Below are 17,218 nucleotides of genomic sequence, written 5' to 3'. Positions count from 1 at the left end.
CCTGGGGGATGTTTACAGAATGAGATTTTCACTCTGCAGCGGAGTGTGCGCTGATATGAAACTTCCTGGCAGATTAAAACTGTGTGCCCGACCGAGACTCGAACTCGGGACCTTTGCCTTTCGCGGGCAAGTGCTCTACCAACTGAGCTACCGAAGCACGACTCACGTCCGGTACTCACAGCTCTACTTCTGCCAATACCTCGTCTCCTACCTTCCAAACTTTACAGAAGCTCTCCTGCGAACCTTGCAGAACTAGCACTCCTGAAAGAAAGGATATAGCGGAGACATGGCTTAGCCACAGCCTGGGGGATGTTTCCAGAATGAGATTTTCACTCTGCAGCGGAGTGTGCGCTGATATGAAACTTCCTGGCAGATTAAAACCGTGTGCCCGACCGAGACTCGAACTCGGGACCTTTGCCTTTCGCGGGCAAGTGCTCTACCAACTGAGCTACCGAAGCACGACTCACGTCCGGTACTCACAGCTCTACTTCTGGCAGTACCTCGTCTCCTACCTTCCAAACTTTACAGAAGCTCTCCTGCGAACCTTGCAGAACTAGCACTCCTGAAAGAAAGGATATTGCGGAGACATGGCTTAGCCACAGCCTGGGGGATGTTTCCAGAATGAGATTTTCACTCTGCAGCGGAGTGTGCGCTGATATGAAACTTCCTGGCAGATTAAAACTGTGTGCCCGACCGAGACTCGAACTCGGGACCTTTGCCTTCCGCGGGCAAGTGCTCTACCAACTGAGCTAGTTCTGCAAGGTTCGCAGGAGAGCTTCTGTAAAGTTTGGAAGGTAGGAGACGAGGTACTGGCAGAAGTAGAGCTGTGAGTACCGGACGTGAGTCGTGCTTCGGTAGCTCAGTTGGTAGAGCACTTGCCCGCGAAAGGCAAAGGTCTCGAGTTCGAGTCTCGGTCGGGCACACAGTTTTAATCTGCCAGGAAGTTTCATATCAGCGCACACTCCGCTGCAGAGTGAAAATCTCATTCTGGATCTTTTCTTTATTTGTGTGTGAGGAATGTTTCCTGAAAGTTTGGCCGTACCTTCTTGTAACACCCTGTATAGATGTACTCTACAAGCCACTGTACAGTGCATGGTGGAGGGCTCATCGTGTCAGCATTATCTGTTTTCTTTCCTATTCCGTTAACGTATTGACAGAGGGGGAAAAATATCAACGCCTCCTAACCAGCTTCCGTAACCGAGGTCACAAATAGGGCAGTTTATAAAATATCGATATTTTTCATTTTATATTTTTTCGCAATTTTCGATAAACATTTAAAGCCTTTTTTTGTTTGTTTTTTTTAATTGCCCTAGAACATAATTTTACTTTCACTGTGTGAAGGAGTCTTCCTTCTGAAACTTCCTGGCAGATTAAAACTATGTGCCGGACTGAGACTCGCCCTTCGCGGGCAAGTGCTCTACCACACAGTTTTAATCTGCCAGGAAGTTTCATATCAGCGCACACTCGGATGCAGAGTGAAAATCTCATTCAGTCTTCCTTCTTTTTGAGCTTTCACCACGTCCACTCTCTTTGACTGTGTGAAACATGTATAGGTGGCACAAAGAAGAAGTAGGATTGCACTGGAGAGTGGCGGTGTGAAGGGAATAACAAGACGTCAGATCTGAGGAAACAGCGATTTTTAAAGCAACTAGTGTGCTATTTCTTCACATAGACGTTCTTCACAAACAGTTGTTGAAACCGATGAACAAAAATCGAAATGACAAGGTTGGCCCTTGTCGTGGGTGGAGACTTGTGAGGAAAAATGCTCAAGTAATTGGGGTCCGCAGCTCGTGATCTCGCGGTCGCGTTCTCGCTTCCCGAGCACGGGGTCCCCGGGTTCGATTCCCGGCGGGGTCGGGGATTTTTACCTGCCTCGAGATGACTGGGTGTTTCTGTTGTCCTAATCACTTCATCGTCATTCGTGAATTGGGCAAGTTTGGGCTGAGCAAACGTTGGGAATTTGTACGGGCTCTGGTAACCGCGCAGTTGAGCGCCCCACAAGCCAAGCATCAACATTATCATAAAGTAATTGGCGCTAGGCGCTACCGACAGAAACTGCAACGTTTAACTCCACCACGCAATTTTGACACTACGACTGCTAGGTTGTTGGCGATTGCAGAAATGAAACAGCAGGGAACTCGACATGATGTGTTCCAGACAAAGACGATATGTGACGAAACCGAACGTCGGACCTACCGGACATTTTTTACTTGCCACTTACATGCAGTTACCATTGTTAGCAAAGTGTTTATCGCCAGGCGTGAACGTGCACCGTTTTCCTTTCAGATCTTGCTCTAAGGGGGATAAGCAGGCTGCCAGCTTGTTGACGTACAGATTATCTAATAATAAATCGATACTTAAACATACAGCTCTAAAACTGGCAGTATATTTTCAATGTTCAGCCGACACTTTTTTGGCCGTTGCGTCGATACTATTTATGGCTGCATATCAATAATTGTTTTCGGTGTATCGAGAACCGATAATGATATCTTTTAAAATATTGATATATTGTATTACCGATATTTTTAAAACTATCAATTCCTAGTTGCTAACGCGTACTTGTACGGTGGCGTTCGACTTGGAGGTAAGCTGGTCGGAATTCTGGTGGTCAATAAAATTTTCATTGCCAGTATTTGGCCAGCAGTGGGAGAAGAGGCAGTGGCGAAAGTTTCTGATCAGCAGTCTTTCCGCCCATGTCCTAGATTGATAGTGATCCGTCAGTGGGATGAGGACGTTAAGGCCGGTGGCACCCTTGGTGCTTTTAGAGACGAACAGGCTATGTGCCAACACCGGGTTTCACTCTCTCACACCCCTTCATCCATCACAACACAAACCCAACATTACACACACTCATCACAGTCATTCACACGACGCAGATACACACTCGACACTTTGTAACAGGTTGCAGGAAGTCAACGGTTAACCACCTGCACTAGGACCTTGCCATGAGCTGCGGTACAGGATTCCCGCATCAACTCCATCTACGCTGATTCCTTGAGTCTGGGACTATCGATCTATATGCCTTTGTACTTGTCGAATTATCTCTTACCTTACCTTGATCTCATGACTCGTACCCGAGTTACATGGTGGTAGCAGCGTGATGGTTTATATAGAATACACGTTTGTAAATTTACCCGATAGCATTCCGGGAGAACTGTGTCGACTTTCCTCAAAGGATTCCCATTCAAGTTCCCCGAGTATATCCTTTACACTTTCGTACGGCCTTTACCGATTATGATTAGCAGCGCGTCACTGAATCTGATCGATGTCTATTGTGATGCCGGTTTGATAAAGAAGCAAACATTGGGCGATACTTCATAAATGGAAATGAGCGTTTGGCGTCATTGGCCGGTAGGCCCCTTACGGGGCAGGTCCGGCAGCCTTGGTACAGGTTTTGTTACATTCGACTCGACATTGGGCGACCTGCGCGCCGGATGGGGTTGGAATGATTATGAAGACAACACAACACCCAGTCCCTGAGCAGAGAAAATCTCCGACTCAGCCGGGTATCGAACCCGGGTCCGTAGGACGGCATCTGTCACCCTGACCACTTTTTTTTTTTTAAGTGCTCTACTAATTTTTTTAAGAAAACAAATAAAAACCTCTTGGGTATGAAAATAAAAGACGACGTTCTTCATAAATAACACAATATCCTTTGAAAACGTAAAAACATAAAAGGTAGCTATATTTCCGCAACGGCCTTCTTTTGTATTTGTATGTTTTTTGGTAACATAAATGAGTGTACAGTCTCACCATCAGCAGCATTTCTTTTTTTATTTATTCCTTTTTTTTTTTTTTTTTTTTTTTGGAGCACAAGAGAAAGAAAACAAATAGGCTGCAGATAGAGAGCTATGTGTGAAAGGGATAAACATGTGTAAGAAGAAAAAAAAAACTTAGAAGAGGAGGGGAAAAGAGAACTGAAATAAAATAGGAATACTTTCCGCGTCATGCTCCACTTTGGCGCGCCAGCAGACAAAAATGCATTCTATCATTGACCATTGAAGGGGAACGTGGGATCGTCCAGCCTTGGCTGGCACGGTTCGTTGAGATTCCAGCTTTGAGGCGGGTTGGTGAAAATGCTCTGTAAATAGTTCGCGAAAGTGGCCCGATAGTGTCGATGCCGGCGAAGAGTGTGGTGATACACTTGGAGGCGTGTCCAAAAGTCCGCCGGATCGACGATGTCGTCTCGGAAGAGGTAGTCGACAGCCATGCCACTGATCCATGTGATGGCGTGCCACTTAGCCGATGGAAAGTAGGTCGTGTCGGGATATATCATCATAGTGGGAGAAACGTGATGTGGTGGTACTCGGAGGTAGATAGCCACAATCTTCTGTACGAGGGTCCAGACAGCTGCTGCTGGCCCACACTCAAAACGATGTAAATCTGTATCTTCGACATTGCACTTGAGGCACAGGGGTGAGTCCACCAGTGCGATGCGATGCAGTTTCTGTCTTGTAGTATACTTGCCGTTGACGAGAAGGTACCACATAGAGGTGGTGTCAGTGGTGTGAAATGGTTGGTGGATCGTTATCCAAACTGTAGGCCATGAAACCTGGGGGTGACGTGTTTCGACGGGATTGCGGGGTGGAGACTTTCGGAGAAGGCGGTAGATGTCGCGGGTGGTCGTCTTCCTGGTCCTGGGGAGCTCGGTGCATATGTAGCTGTACTCCAAAAAGAAACGGCCGATATGTGACATCGGAGGTGGGATGTGTGCCAAAGACGTCGGTGGGCGTCTCGAAACAGGCGCGAGCTCGGTGGTCAACATTCCAGTAAAACTAGCATTTTGGCTTTTCCATAACCGGAGCATAGTATTGGTGTAAAGTGCCGTTGTCCTGGCTCTCACATTAACCAGATCGAGGCCACCGTCCCGCTTCGGTAAGGTGAGAGCTTCGTACTGGACTTTGAAGATGTGTCCAGAACAAATGAAATAGCCGAATGCCGCCTGTAACCTGGCCGCCATTGTCGCAGTGATGGGCAGAATCTGTGCTATATGGGGTATCCGAGCTGCCAGATGGGTATTGACGAAGGTGACTCTCTGGCACATATTCAGCGGGCGTAGTATGTGATTTTGTATGTTGGCCCGGATGCGTTGCAGCAGCGCACGAAAATTGATCGCCGAGGTGCGGCGAATGTCTCGCGTGTACACCAATCCGAGACAACGAATGGTGTCTACCAGTTGAAATGGAACTACGCTGTCTGCGGGAAGGCCGCGGCAGATCTTCATGGCGCATGATTTTGCCACGTTCATAGCGCTCCCTGCCCCTGCACCGTAACGGGTAATCCACTGCATCGCAGCTTGTACTTCAGCCGCTGAACGTACGACGAGGGCCAAGTCGTCCGCGAAAGCTCGGCAGCGGAACATATGATCCCGGAGTGGAATACCTGTCAAACGTCGCCGTAATCCGCAAATGAGTGGTTCCATCGAAATGGCATAAAGTACCGTCGACAAAGGGCAACCCTGCTGTACTGAGCGTTCAATCCAACCCGTATAGGTTCTGTAAGTCTGCCGTTGACGAGAAGTCTGGACGTTGCTCCACGAAGGAGCCGCATAATCACTTGCGTGAACGTCGGGGGAATTGCCATTCGGTCCATCACTGCGTTGAGGAATGCATGATTGACGCGGTCAAACGCTTGTTTGAAGTCGATGGAGATTAAAGCGCCTGGCAGTCGCGAGTGTGTTGCCACAGCGATCACATCTCGATATTCACTGAGGGCCGTCTGTATATTATGATCGCCGCCTAAGGATGTTTGTTCGTGGGAAACAATGTCCCGTAATACATGTTTGAGTCGCACTGCCAGAAGGCGTGTGAAAATCTTGAAGTCCGAATTGAGTAACGTGATCGGCCGATAACTGTCGAGTCATCCACTCAGTTATCGGGGAGGACGATATTTCATAATTGGTTGCACTATCATCTTCTACGTGATTTCCTTCAAAGATACATCTTATTTTGGCAGAACGTTTCTATTCGCTTTCCCTAATATTGATTTTACGTGGCAGTGATATTCTACATCGCTTCTTAATACTACTCCTAAATACTGACGTGCGGTATCTGGAAGACGACCAGTTCTTGCTGGGCGCCCAAAAGGACATGCTGGTATCCTATACGTCAAGTGAGTCCTACGTGCATGAAACAAACTTCTTTTTTGCAACACTAACCGGATCATGTAAAAATAAATCACATATGGCGATTTACTGTTGCATTACTTCTTTATAAAACCAAAGATTTCACCGTCTACGCACCGTTTCATTACAAATTGTGTCTCCACAGCAAATCAGGTCTGTGAGCAAAGATTATCACTCAAATCTCAGCCACTAATGTTCAGTGATTTCGCTTGATGGTGGGATTGTTTTTTAGGAAAAGAGGTGATTACATGAAATGTTCTCGGTGTTCAGAAAACAACAGATCAGAGTTAAAACTCGAGCTTTTCAAAATTACCACCAACTTCTTCGTCGGGATATGTCTGTCTGCTGGGAGCGAAGTTTTCTTCCTTCACACAGGCGCTGAAGCTTGTCAGTGATCGGGTGACATCGCTTGGAAGTAGACTTCTTTCCCGGAAGTCATCTGACGAAGCGGGTGGTAATTTTAAGAAAAGTCAGATTTTAAACTCCGATCAGAAGCGGTCTGAACACCGTGAATAATTTATACAAAAATTCCACAGCGAAAAAATTTGAAAACACGATTTTTTTTTTTTTTTTTTTTTTTTGCTCGTGCACTGTTGATCTGTGTACTTGGTTCTCGATTAGGGCTTGACGTCCCGTCGACAAAAGAGCCATTACAGACGGAACAGGAGCTCGGATTGGAAGCAACCATTTCGGCACTGGCCTTAAGTGATAGAGGAATTACTTAAAACCTAAATACGGACGGTGATTTGAACCTCTGTTCTCCCAGATACGAGTACAGTGTGTTAGTGTGTTCACATTGCCCCACGTAGGTCTGTGTCACTTCCGAGGCAGAGGACGCTGCGTGGCTGGGATGCTAGATGTTAAGCAACTTCTGTTTTCTTGCATGGTTTAGAATTGTGCGTCCTAGGCTCCAGCTGACTTATAACTCAAGTGCGCAGAGCAAGTGGGAGTAATTCCTTACGTGGGTGGAAAGTGGAAGGATTCACTAGAGTTTTGTTTTTAAAGTAGACGGAACATTTTCTGGTTACTTTCTGATGGTTGGTAGAGGTCATAGGTGCCTGCTGGAGAAACATTCAGTGGAATCAATGGTGCTGATTAGACTCAATTATAGCGAAGAAAATTTTTTTTAAAGCCATCTTGATTACACGGTTTTGAAATATAGAAAAGTCTTGATCGCATGATACTTTATTAAGCGTTACAAGTTTCGAAATTTCATCTTCAGTCTGACGATGAAATTTCGAAACGCTTAACACTTAATAAAGAAATGTTCGATCAATACATCTCTATATTTCAAAGTTCTACCAAGTTTGAATGGTCGCCTGCCTCTAAGTATTTCTACACCGAGTAATGGAATCTTGTTTACATTTGGGTGTCAGTGAACGCCCGTGTTTTCAATTACTATCCAGACATCCAAAGATAGCTATCGATTTACTCGAACGGGTGGAAAGCTGGAGATATACCAGTACAGTGGTCAGACTTCAAGAATTTTTTAAATACAATCATATAGTAAAGCTTTCATCAACCTGTACGCATGGTCATACTGGAGGTGGTATTGCAATACCCGTCTCTGATCTCTCAGCCGACTTAGCCAGAGTAACTTGGGCACCGAACCACAGTGCGACTGGACGATTTCTCGTTAGCAAATCATTTCCAGAGATACTGATGAGGGAACAGACGAACGAAGAGCACCGACTGAGGTTCTTGCTGGAGACACTTGAACTTGTAATTAGCTACTTTCCCACAGATACTAAGCCACACAACCAAGATCCAAATGAGAAGTGCAACAAAGAACCTACGTCACTAAATGTTGAAAACGGGCACCCGTTCCAGATGCAGGTGGTCTATAAATACCGTCCAGGGGCCATACAAATTTTATTTTCGGTATCTCACGCAATTATTGACCGAATTTAAAAATGCTTTCATAATCTACTCGTTAAACGGTATAATCTTATATTAACGGTTTTACGCAATAAGTGAAACGGTATACATATCTTTCAGGGAGTGTAGCCCACGGCGCGCAAACCACCCAGACTATATCCGTCCAGGATTTGAGAATGAAAGCGCTTTGCGTCTTCCAACGAACTCTGCTCATAATTTTAAACCATTTCGAAACTTTTCCTCGCTGACACACTCCACAGAATAATGATAGGAAACTTTTTTCACTTTCTACATTTTCGCTTTTAATGGAGTAAAACTTGAGCATCAGGCTTGAACTTTTACTGCATTTCTACGTTATTACTAACTCTAATCGCAACCCATTTGCCAGACAGTATCGACATAAACCATCGAATGTGCCCACAAAATTTTATCAGTGTACAACACATAGGTCAAGAGATATGAACACTGAGATCGATGAAAAGGTAAAGAATCGGGGGTGGGTGTTACTTGTAGTTACTAACCAATTCACCCGACGTCGTGGATCTAAACAAAAGTGGTTAGCTTGCTACTCGTATATAAGGCTTACGGCAAGTTTGAAAACATAGAGAGTGGGTGAGAGAGAGAGGGTAATATATATACGTGTGCGTATGATAAACGCCTTCCCTCGACATTATTTCCCTCCTTTATACATCCTCTGCGTTACCACAGACGACGTGTCGCTGATATCATTTGTACTAAGACTGCAGTACACACGAGGTGCCTGTTTCCTTCGACCCACCCTGAGTGGAATGCATAATTTCTAATAAACGTTCAACAATCTGCAGTCTTCTACAGTTGTTGTCCCTTGCGCAGTAAACAGCACCGTAGATCTTCAATCCGTTATATTGAGGCTGCAAGAAACTCTTAGCGAGGAACTGTTATTTTAGAAATAATTAAATTTCCTATCAGGAATATAACAATTAGCTCCAGAATGAAATTTTCACTCAGCAGTGGAGTGTGCACTGATATTAAACTTCCTGGCAGATTAAAACTGTGTGTCGAACCGAGACTGGAACTCAGGACCTTTGTCTTTCGCGGGAAAGTGCTCTACCAACTGAGCTACCGAAGCACGACTCACGCCCCGTCCTCGCAGCTTTACTTCTGCCAGTACATCGTCTCCTACCTTCCAAACTTCACAGAAGCTCTCCTGCGAACCTCCTGTAAAGTTTGGAAGGTAGGAGATGAGGTACTGGCATAAGTAAAGCTATGAGGACGGGGCGTGAGTCGTGCTTCGGTAGCTCAGATGGTAGAGCACTTGCCCGCGAAAGGCAAAGGTCCTGAGTTCGAGTCTCGGTCCGGCACACAGTTTTAATCTGCCAAGAAGTTTAACAATCAGTTTGTTTATACGGGATGCCATTCGCATTTGTAGTGGCAGAACACGAGAAACTGCATAATTACATTATACTTTAGAGTCACAAATAATTCCTGTTCTTCAACAAATTAATGAGCTGCACATTTCTACAATTACAGCTCTCATATTTACGAACTAGACATTGCAAATTAAGTCTTAACTGATACCGCGGCAGACAACGTGTCTGTCCTCCGATACTTCCGAACCAGCTCCTATCTTACAGCCGAACCACTTCGCCGCCATCCAAGTCAGGCGAGATCCGAAGGTGACCGAAGTGTCCCGTCTGCCATTTCGTGTGGCAGTTGTTTATTATTCTGCTGGTTATTAATGCTTGCGAAATAATGGAATGATAGCATGCTTTTGAGAGATGCTTTAATTTGAAGTGCGGCTATTTAGTTTGTTTAATATTAATAACAGGAGATTATTATTTTGGCGCGCAACTTCCTAATGCAGCAACCAATCGCGGGGAAGGATCACAATTTAGACGGTCTTTCTGACGATACCAGTACCTAACAAATCATTTGTCATCGGTACCTCACACCATATTACGTCATCTTGCCACTGCTGCCTTCTCAACTGCTCTAAGAAGAGCCACTTGTACCAGAATATGATGGCTGTAAAGCCAGAAACATTACAGGTGGACGGGATACGTTTCGTCCTCGGAGCGCGTAATAATTACGCCGCGTAGCGGACTCGCTCCGTGGCAACGCGTGGCGGCAGCGAGCGGTCGGGTTGGACCACCCGTAGAGGAGCGTCGTTTCAGGTGTGCGCCGGCTGAGACGTGTCTGGACCCGCCGTGGCCGCGGCTGGCCTGCCCTTCGCTTCCACACGGAGGCCCCTGCCGGGAGGGCCACGTCTCGCCTCCAGGTCGCTGACACCGCCCTGCCCTGCCCTGCCCTGGCCCTGCCTCACCGAACGGCTCACGCCGCCGTAACCGCCGCTGAACAGCCAGCACTAGAAATGATAAATGGCTGTGCCGACGCGGATACCCGCCCGATATGAATACAGAAAGACAAAATTACATATAATACTAAACCGTCAATACCTAAGTTCCTAATTCATATACACTACTGGCCATTAAAATTGCCACACTAAGAAGAAATGCAGATGATAAACGGGTATTCATTTGACAAATATATTATACTAGAACTGACATGTGATTACATTTTCACGCGATTTGGATGCATAGATCCTGAGAAGTCAGTACCCAGAACAGCCACCTCTGGCCGTAATAACGGCCTTGATACGCCTGGGCATTGAATCAAATAGAGCTTGGATGGCGTGTACAGGTACAGCTGCCCATGCAGCTTCAACACGATGCCACAGTTCATCAAGAGTAGTGACTGGCGTATTGTGACAAGCCAGTTGCTCAGCCACCATTGACCAGACGTTTTCAATTGGTGAGCGATCTGGAGAATGTGCTGGCCAGGGCAGCAGTCGAACATTTTCTGTATCCAAAAAGGCCCGACAGGACCTGCAACATGCGGTCGTGCATTATCCTGCTGAAATGTAGGATTTAGCAGGGATCGAATGAAGGGTAGATCCACGGGCTGTAACACATCTGATGTGTAACGTCCACTGTTCACAGTGCTGTCAATGCGAACAAGAGGTGGCCAAGACGTGTAACCAATGGGACTCCATACCATCACGCCTTATGATACGCCAGTATGGCGATGACGAATACACGTTTCCAATGTGCGTTCACCGCGATGTCGCCAAACACGGATGCGACCATCATGATGCTGTAAACAGAACCTGGATTCATCCGAAAAAATGACGTTTTGCCATTCGTGTACCCAGGTTCGTCGTTGAGTACACCATTGCGGGCGCTCCTGTCTGTGATGCAGTGTCAAGGGTAACCGCAGCCATGGTCTCCGAGCTGGTAGCCCATGCTGCTGCAAACGTCGTCGAACTGTTCGTGCAGATGGTTGTTGTCTTTCAAACTTCCCCATATGGTGACTCAGGGATCGAGAGGTGGCTGCACGAACCGTTACAGCCATGCGGATAAGATGCCTGTTATCTCGACTGCTAGTGATACGAGGCCGTTGGGATCCAGCACGGCGTTCCGTATTCCCCTCCTGAACCCACCGATTCCGTATTCTGCCAACAGTCATCGGATCTCGATCAACGCGAGCAGCAATGTCGCGATACGATAAACCGAAATCGCGATAGGCTACAATCCGACCTTTATCAAAGTCGAAAACGTGATGGTACGCATTTCTTCTTCTTACACGAGGCAACGCCGGTCAACTGCTGTTTGTGTACGTGAAATCGGTTGGAAACTTTCCTCATGTCAGCACGTTGTAGGTGTTGCCACCGGCGCCAACCTTGTGTGAATGCTCTGAAAAGATAATCATTTGCATATCACAGCATCTTCTTCCTGTCGGTTAAATTACGCGTCTGTAGCACGTCATCTTCCTGGTGTAGCAATTTTAATGGCCAGTAGTGTAGGAGCTGTGTCGTCAACTTTCATGACGTCGCTCCAACTCCCCTGGGCACTCGTCTCTAATGTGCTTGATTGTGTGGTTTGGAGACCCAAAGTCACTAACCAAAGACTCTGTAGTACCCCGTTTGTAAAGTGAGTCGGCCCATCGATTCTGATTGAGAGCCGAAGTCTTTCGCTCCTAATGTTCAATCTGAACATCCAAGAAGTAATTACTGAAATAAAAGATAGGTTCAAGAGCGGAATCAAAACTCAGAGTGAAAGTATTAGGTTCAAGAGTGGGATCAAAATTCAGAGAAAAAGGATAACAATGGTAAGATATGCTGACGCCATTGCTATCATCAGTGAAAGTGAAGAATAATTCCATGACGTGTTGCATGGAATGAATAATGATCAATAGCCAGCTTGCTTATGTATTCACATTTATCCCTTGTCAGGCCGTCTACATTAATTTGCAGAACATGGACGATGGGTCCTATATCTTTAGTCTGTTGGCTCTCAGAGGAGCGTTTCTCGGTGATAGCATTCTTCTTTTTCTTGCTTTGTCGCTGTGTGTGGCCGTGAGAGATCAATGATCTAGTTAGGCCGGCATTTGTGTTGACTTTCTGACGTCCTGCTATCGCAGTCCGTTGCCCGTGGTGCACCATCTTGGAGGTTGTCTACACGCTTTTAACGTGTAGTTATTTTGTCTTGAGTGTTTGCACTTTATCCTTTTGTGCTATTGCTTGTTTTTTACACATGTACTATTTACACATTGTTTTGTTTTATACATTTCGTTTACATATTGTTGTACTTATATAAAATATTGTCGCTGTATTGCCATACGAAAAATAAAAAAAATAAATAAATAGTCTAATGAGAACGGGCTATGGACTTGAGGAAACTGAAGAAAGACGAGAGTAATGAGAAGCAGCAGAAATGAGTTAAGCGATAAATATATCAAAATTGGGGACTAAGATACGGGTAAGGTATTTTGCTAAGAGTTAAGCGTGGACTATCATCTGAAGAAGAAATTTCGGAGAATGTCCGTTTGGAACACATCCTGTGGACGGACTGTGGAGCACCAGAAACGAAGATAATCGAAACATTTGAAATGTGGTTCTCTGGAAAGATGTTGGAAATTAGGTTGACTAAGTAGGTGCTCAGCAGAATCCGCGAAGAAAGGGACATGAGGAAAACACAAGACGACGAGACAGATTGATATGACATGTCTTCATACATCAGGGAATAGCTTCCGTGGGACAATAGGCTGCTTAACGGATAAAAACTGCAGGGGAAGAAAGAGATTGGAATACACTCAACAAATGATTGAGCACACAGAGTGCAAGTTTTACTCTCAGATCAAGAAATTGGCAGAAGAGAGGGATTCATGACCGGCCGCATCAAACCAGTTAGAAGACTGAGGAACCAAAAAAGAATAAAGAAAAAAAAAACATGCGACAGCGCTCCGCTTGCTAGAATACCGGAGTGTGAGCCGTTACTACCGCCCCTGTTTCTTCAGAGTGAACACGATACTGCTACGACCCTGACCAAGTTTTGAGTTCGCCAAGAGGACCGGGCCACATCCACCTGTACTAGGCTCACTATGTATTTGGTAAAACGCTACATACTCTTCTTTATTTATGACTACCGTTCTGTATTGGTGCGTGTCGTGGTAGTTGAACTTTTAGGCAAAGCACGATATTGGTAAGTAGGGCTGTACGAAGTACTTACATGGTGACAATTATTGAACTATATGAAAAAAAACGTAAATTAATTACAGACCGCGGCGTGCACACATTTTATTCAAATGTAAACGTCACTACAGACACTCGGATTTACGTATTAACACGTTCAATAAGCCTGTCATCACTGGCGATGATGTGGTGCAGATCAATAGCGAAATTCTGCATAACCCGCCAAAGTGTCGGAGCGCCGATGCTGTCGATGACCTCCTGAATGGCTGTTTACAGCTCGAATATGGTTTTGGGGTCATTGCTGTACACCTTTTCTTTAATACAGCTCCACAAAAAGGAGTGGAATGTGTTCGGATCCGGAGAATATGGGGCCAATCGAGATCCATGCCAGTGGCCTCTGGGTACCCCAGAGCCAGAATGCGGTCCCCGAAGTGCTTCTTCAGAACATCAAACGCCGGCCGGAGTGGCCGTGCGGTTCTAGACGATACAGTCTGGAGCCGAGCGACCGCAGGTTCGAATCCTGCCTCGGGCATGGATGTGTGTGATGTCCTTAGGTTAGTTAGGTTTAATTAGTTCTAAGTTCTAGGCGACTGATGACCTCAGAAGTTAAGTCGCATAGTGCTCAGAGCCATTTGAACCATTTGAGAACATCACTCTCCTGCTTCGATAGGGTCGAGCTCCGTCTTGCACTAACTTCACCTTGTCGAAATCAGGATCACTTTGGGCAGTGGGGATGAAATCCTCTTCCATATCCTTCACGTACCTTTCGGAAGTCACCGTGCCATCAAGGAATATTGCACCGACTATTCCGTGACTGGAAATTTCACACCACACAGTCACCCGTTGAGAGTGGAGAGACTTCTCGATCGCGAAATGTGCATTCTCAGTCCCACAAATGCTCCCATTTCGCTTGTTGTGCTTCGTCGCTAAATAGAACGGTACATGCACTCTCTCTAAAGGCCACTAGTGGCCTACCGGGACCATCCGACCGCCGTGTCATCCTCGGGGGGAGGGGGGGACGCGGATAGGAAGGGCGTGGGGTCAGCACACCGCTCACCCGGTCGTTATGATTGTATTCTTGACCGAAGCCGCTACTATTCGGTCGAGTAGTTCCTCAGTTCGCATCACGAGGCTGAGTGCACCCCTAAAAATGGCAACAGCGCATGGCGGCCTGGATGGTCACCCATCCAAGTGCCGATCACGTCCGACAGCGCTTAACTTCGGTGACGTCACGGGAACCGGTGTAGCCACTGCGGCAAGGCCGTTGCCAGAACCGTACATGCGCATACTAATTCCCATCGTGCCCCGCGGCCAACTGTGCGGTTTGGACGAACTAACGCAAACCGTTCAGAAGTTAACGATTTTTTATCGTATAGTTCAATAATTGTCACCCCGTATTCTAATCGAATAGCACCGAGACTTGCTGTCAATCCACAAGGAATGAGGAAGAAACACTATCTTTTATTGTTATTGTATAGTGTTCAGTGAACTTACTACACACAATTCTTGTTTTAATTAGACTGCACAGCTGGTACAGTTCTAGCATGTTGTCGTAGTCGAGTACAACGAGAGAACGTGACACGGCATGACGAGGTTTTGTTTGGTTGTGATATCTGCAAGCTGTGTCGTATCGCGCACCTGTCAGGAGCCTCAGATAAGCCGAGCTGTTGTTGCAGGTGGAGACGAGGAGCGCCTCCTAGTCGCAGACCGCGCCGCCACCGGCGTCCAGCTCCAGGTGCGACCAGCGACGTGCTGCGCACAGCAATCCCCAACAGCCGACTTCTGCAGGTATCTGTACATCTAACTATCAACATACACTCCACAAACCAGCTTGATAAGTGTGTGGCAGAGAGCGCTTCGTGTGCACTGTCTCTGGCCCCTTTCGCGAACCGCGCGCGGGAATAACTGTTGTTGGCAAGCCTACCTGTGATTCTGCATATCTTTTCACGAGAGATACGTGGAACTAGGCAATATACAGGTTGAACCTTCTAGGATAGCACGTCCTCGCAATTTTTACGGTAAGCCCTTCCGTCATGCACAACTCTTCTGTTTTAGCGTCTGGCACTGGAGTTCGATAAGAATTGCCGTCACGCCTTCGCGCTTACTTGCGATGAAAATCGCTGCTCTTCCCAATACCCCTATCTATCTACATGCTAAGTGTGCCAGAGTGAGGAGCAATATTAAATCGAGGGTTTTATGTGATGAAACGTCCCCTTACCATTAGAAAAATTATTGAATTACGGTGCTGGTAAACCCCTTACGTTATTTGATTTTCAAACAGCTGAGCAGAACTGAAAGTACTCAGACATTTCTCACTTTACTTATTCCGATCGTCACTAAATTGACACACAATATTTTTAGCGCAACGCAGTCTGACTTTTAATAATCCCTACAAAAGAATGGCCCTGACTTACAATAACCTATACCTTTCATTAATCACTTACCTCACAAAAATCTTCGTTACTCGAACTACTGCAATACAGCGAGCGCCACTACTGCCAACTAAATAAAAGATTCCAACTACTGAAGGGACTAACTACTGATAGGCATAGTTAGCAAATGAAAGATTAAATGATAGAGAACAAACAATGTATTTACCTTAATAGTGTTCAAAAGCAATATATATATATATATTAGTTCATGACATCCAGTCTTACAAATTTGCTCTTTCTGATTGATACACGTCCAGATCATCCGCTCTCAAAACTCCCGTCATCTCTCTCCCCACATCCACCACTGCTGGCGGCTCACCTCCAACTGCGAAACGCTACGCGCTGTTCACACCCAACTGCCCAACACTACAGTAGCAAATATTCCACCAATGCAAACCAGCCACGGACTGCACACAGCACAGCCAGTGATTTTCATATAGAGCGCTACGTGGCGTTACCAACATAAAAACCTAAACAGCCTACTTACTGTGTTACCTCTGTCATGATTGGACTGTATTCCCTTAGGAACCTTCCAATGAAAGAACCTGGCATCTTTCCTACCACTGATTTTATGTGGTCGTACCATTTTAAATAACCCCGTGCACATAAATTAATGGATATAACTGCTTCCAGTGTTTCTTCGGCAATCGTGTTACAGTAACGGGTCATTCCACGTATATATGCTCAGTAACTTGTTTATGTTGAGGGTCAACTGCCGTTCGCCAGTCCCTCCACCAACCGTTTATCCTGCATTTTTCTCGGGTTGTGACTGTCGCGCGGAGTGGCCGCGCGGTTAGAGGTGCAATGTCACTGACGGCAGAGTTGTGAGGGGAGTGCGGGGAGAGGAGGAAGCAAGCATTGGCAGGCGAGGGGAGATGAGCCGTTGGGGGGGACAAGGCACGCCTATCAGTTGCAGTGCTGCCACTACAAATTGCGCGTCATGCTCACACGAAAGCAGACGAAAGGCTTGGAAGTAAAACTCGCTTTAAATGTTGTTCATAAACGAAACTGAAATCGTCATGTACATTAAAATCTATATATATATAAAAATGAATGTATGTATGTTTGTCTACTATGCGCTCACAAACCATTCATCCGATTGCAATGAAACTTTGGTGTGTTGTTCTCCGAACGCCCGAAAAGAGTAATGGACAATGTTTCAAGGGTTAGGTCACTGTAGCATGCGTAGCGCAATTGATTAAGTAAAGGATTGTCATGCAGCGGATTCGGGATTGATTCCCATTGCTCGCATTTTTTTTCCATTTTATTTCATTC

General features: G+C 46.1%; 1 long non-coding RNA gene across 1 annotated transcript in view; it reads left to right on the top strand.

Moving 5' to 3' along the window:
* Positions 1-15,304, top strand: part of LOC124615556 — a 140,549-nt gene extending 125,245 nt beyond the window's left edge. The window contains exon 3 of the long non-coding RNA XR_006979800.1: positions 15,188-15,304. This is a non-coding gene — a long non-coding RNA (uncharacterized LOC124615556). The remainder of the gene's footprint in view (positions 1-15,187) is intronic.
* Positions 15,305-17,218: the final 1,914 nt, after the last annotated feature.

The sequence above is a fragment of the Schistocerca americana genome, chromosome 5, assembly GCF_021461395.2.
Source record: "Schistocerca americana isolate TAMUIC-IGC-003095 chromosome 5, iqSchAmer2.1, whole genome shotgun sequence".
NCBI lineage: Eukaryota > Metazoa > Arthropoda > Insecta > Orthoptera > Acrididae > Schistocerca > Schistocerca americana.
Note: the sequence above shows the minus strand (reverse complement) of the source record. Positions and strands in the feature narration are given on the sequence as shown.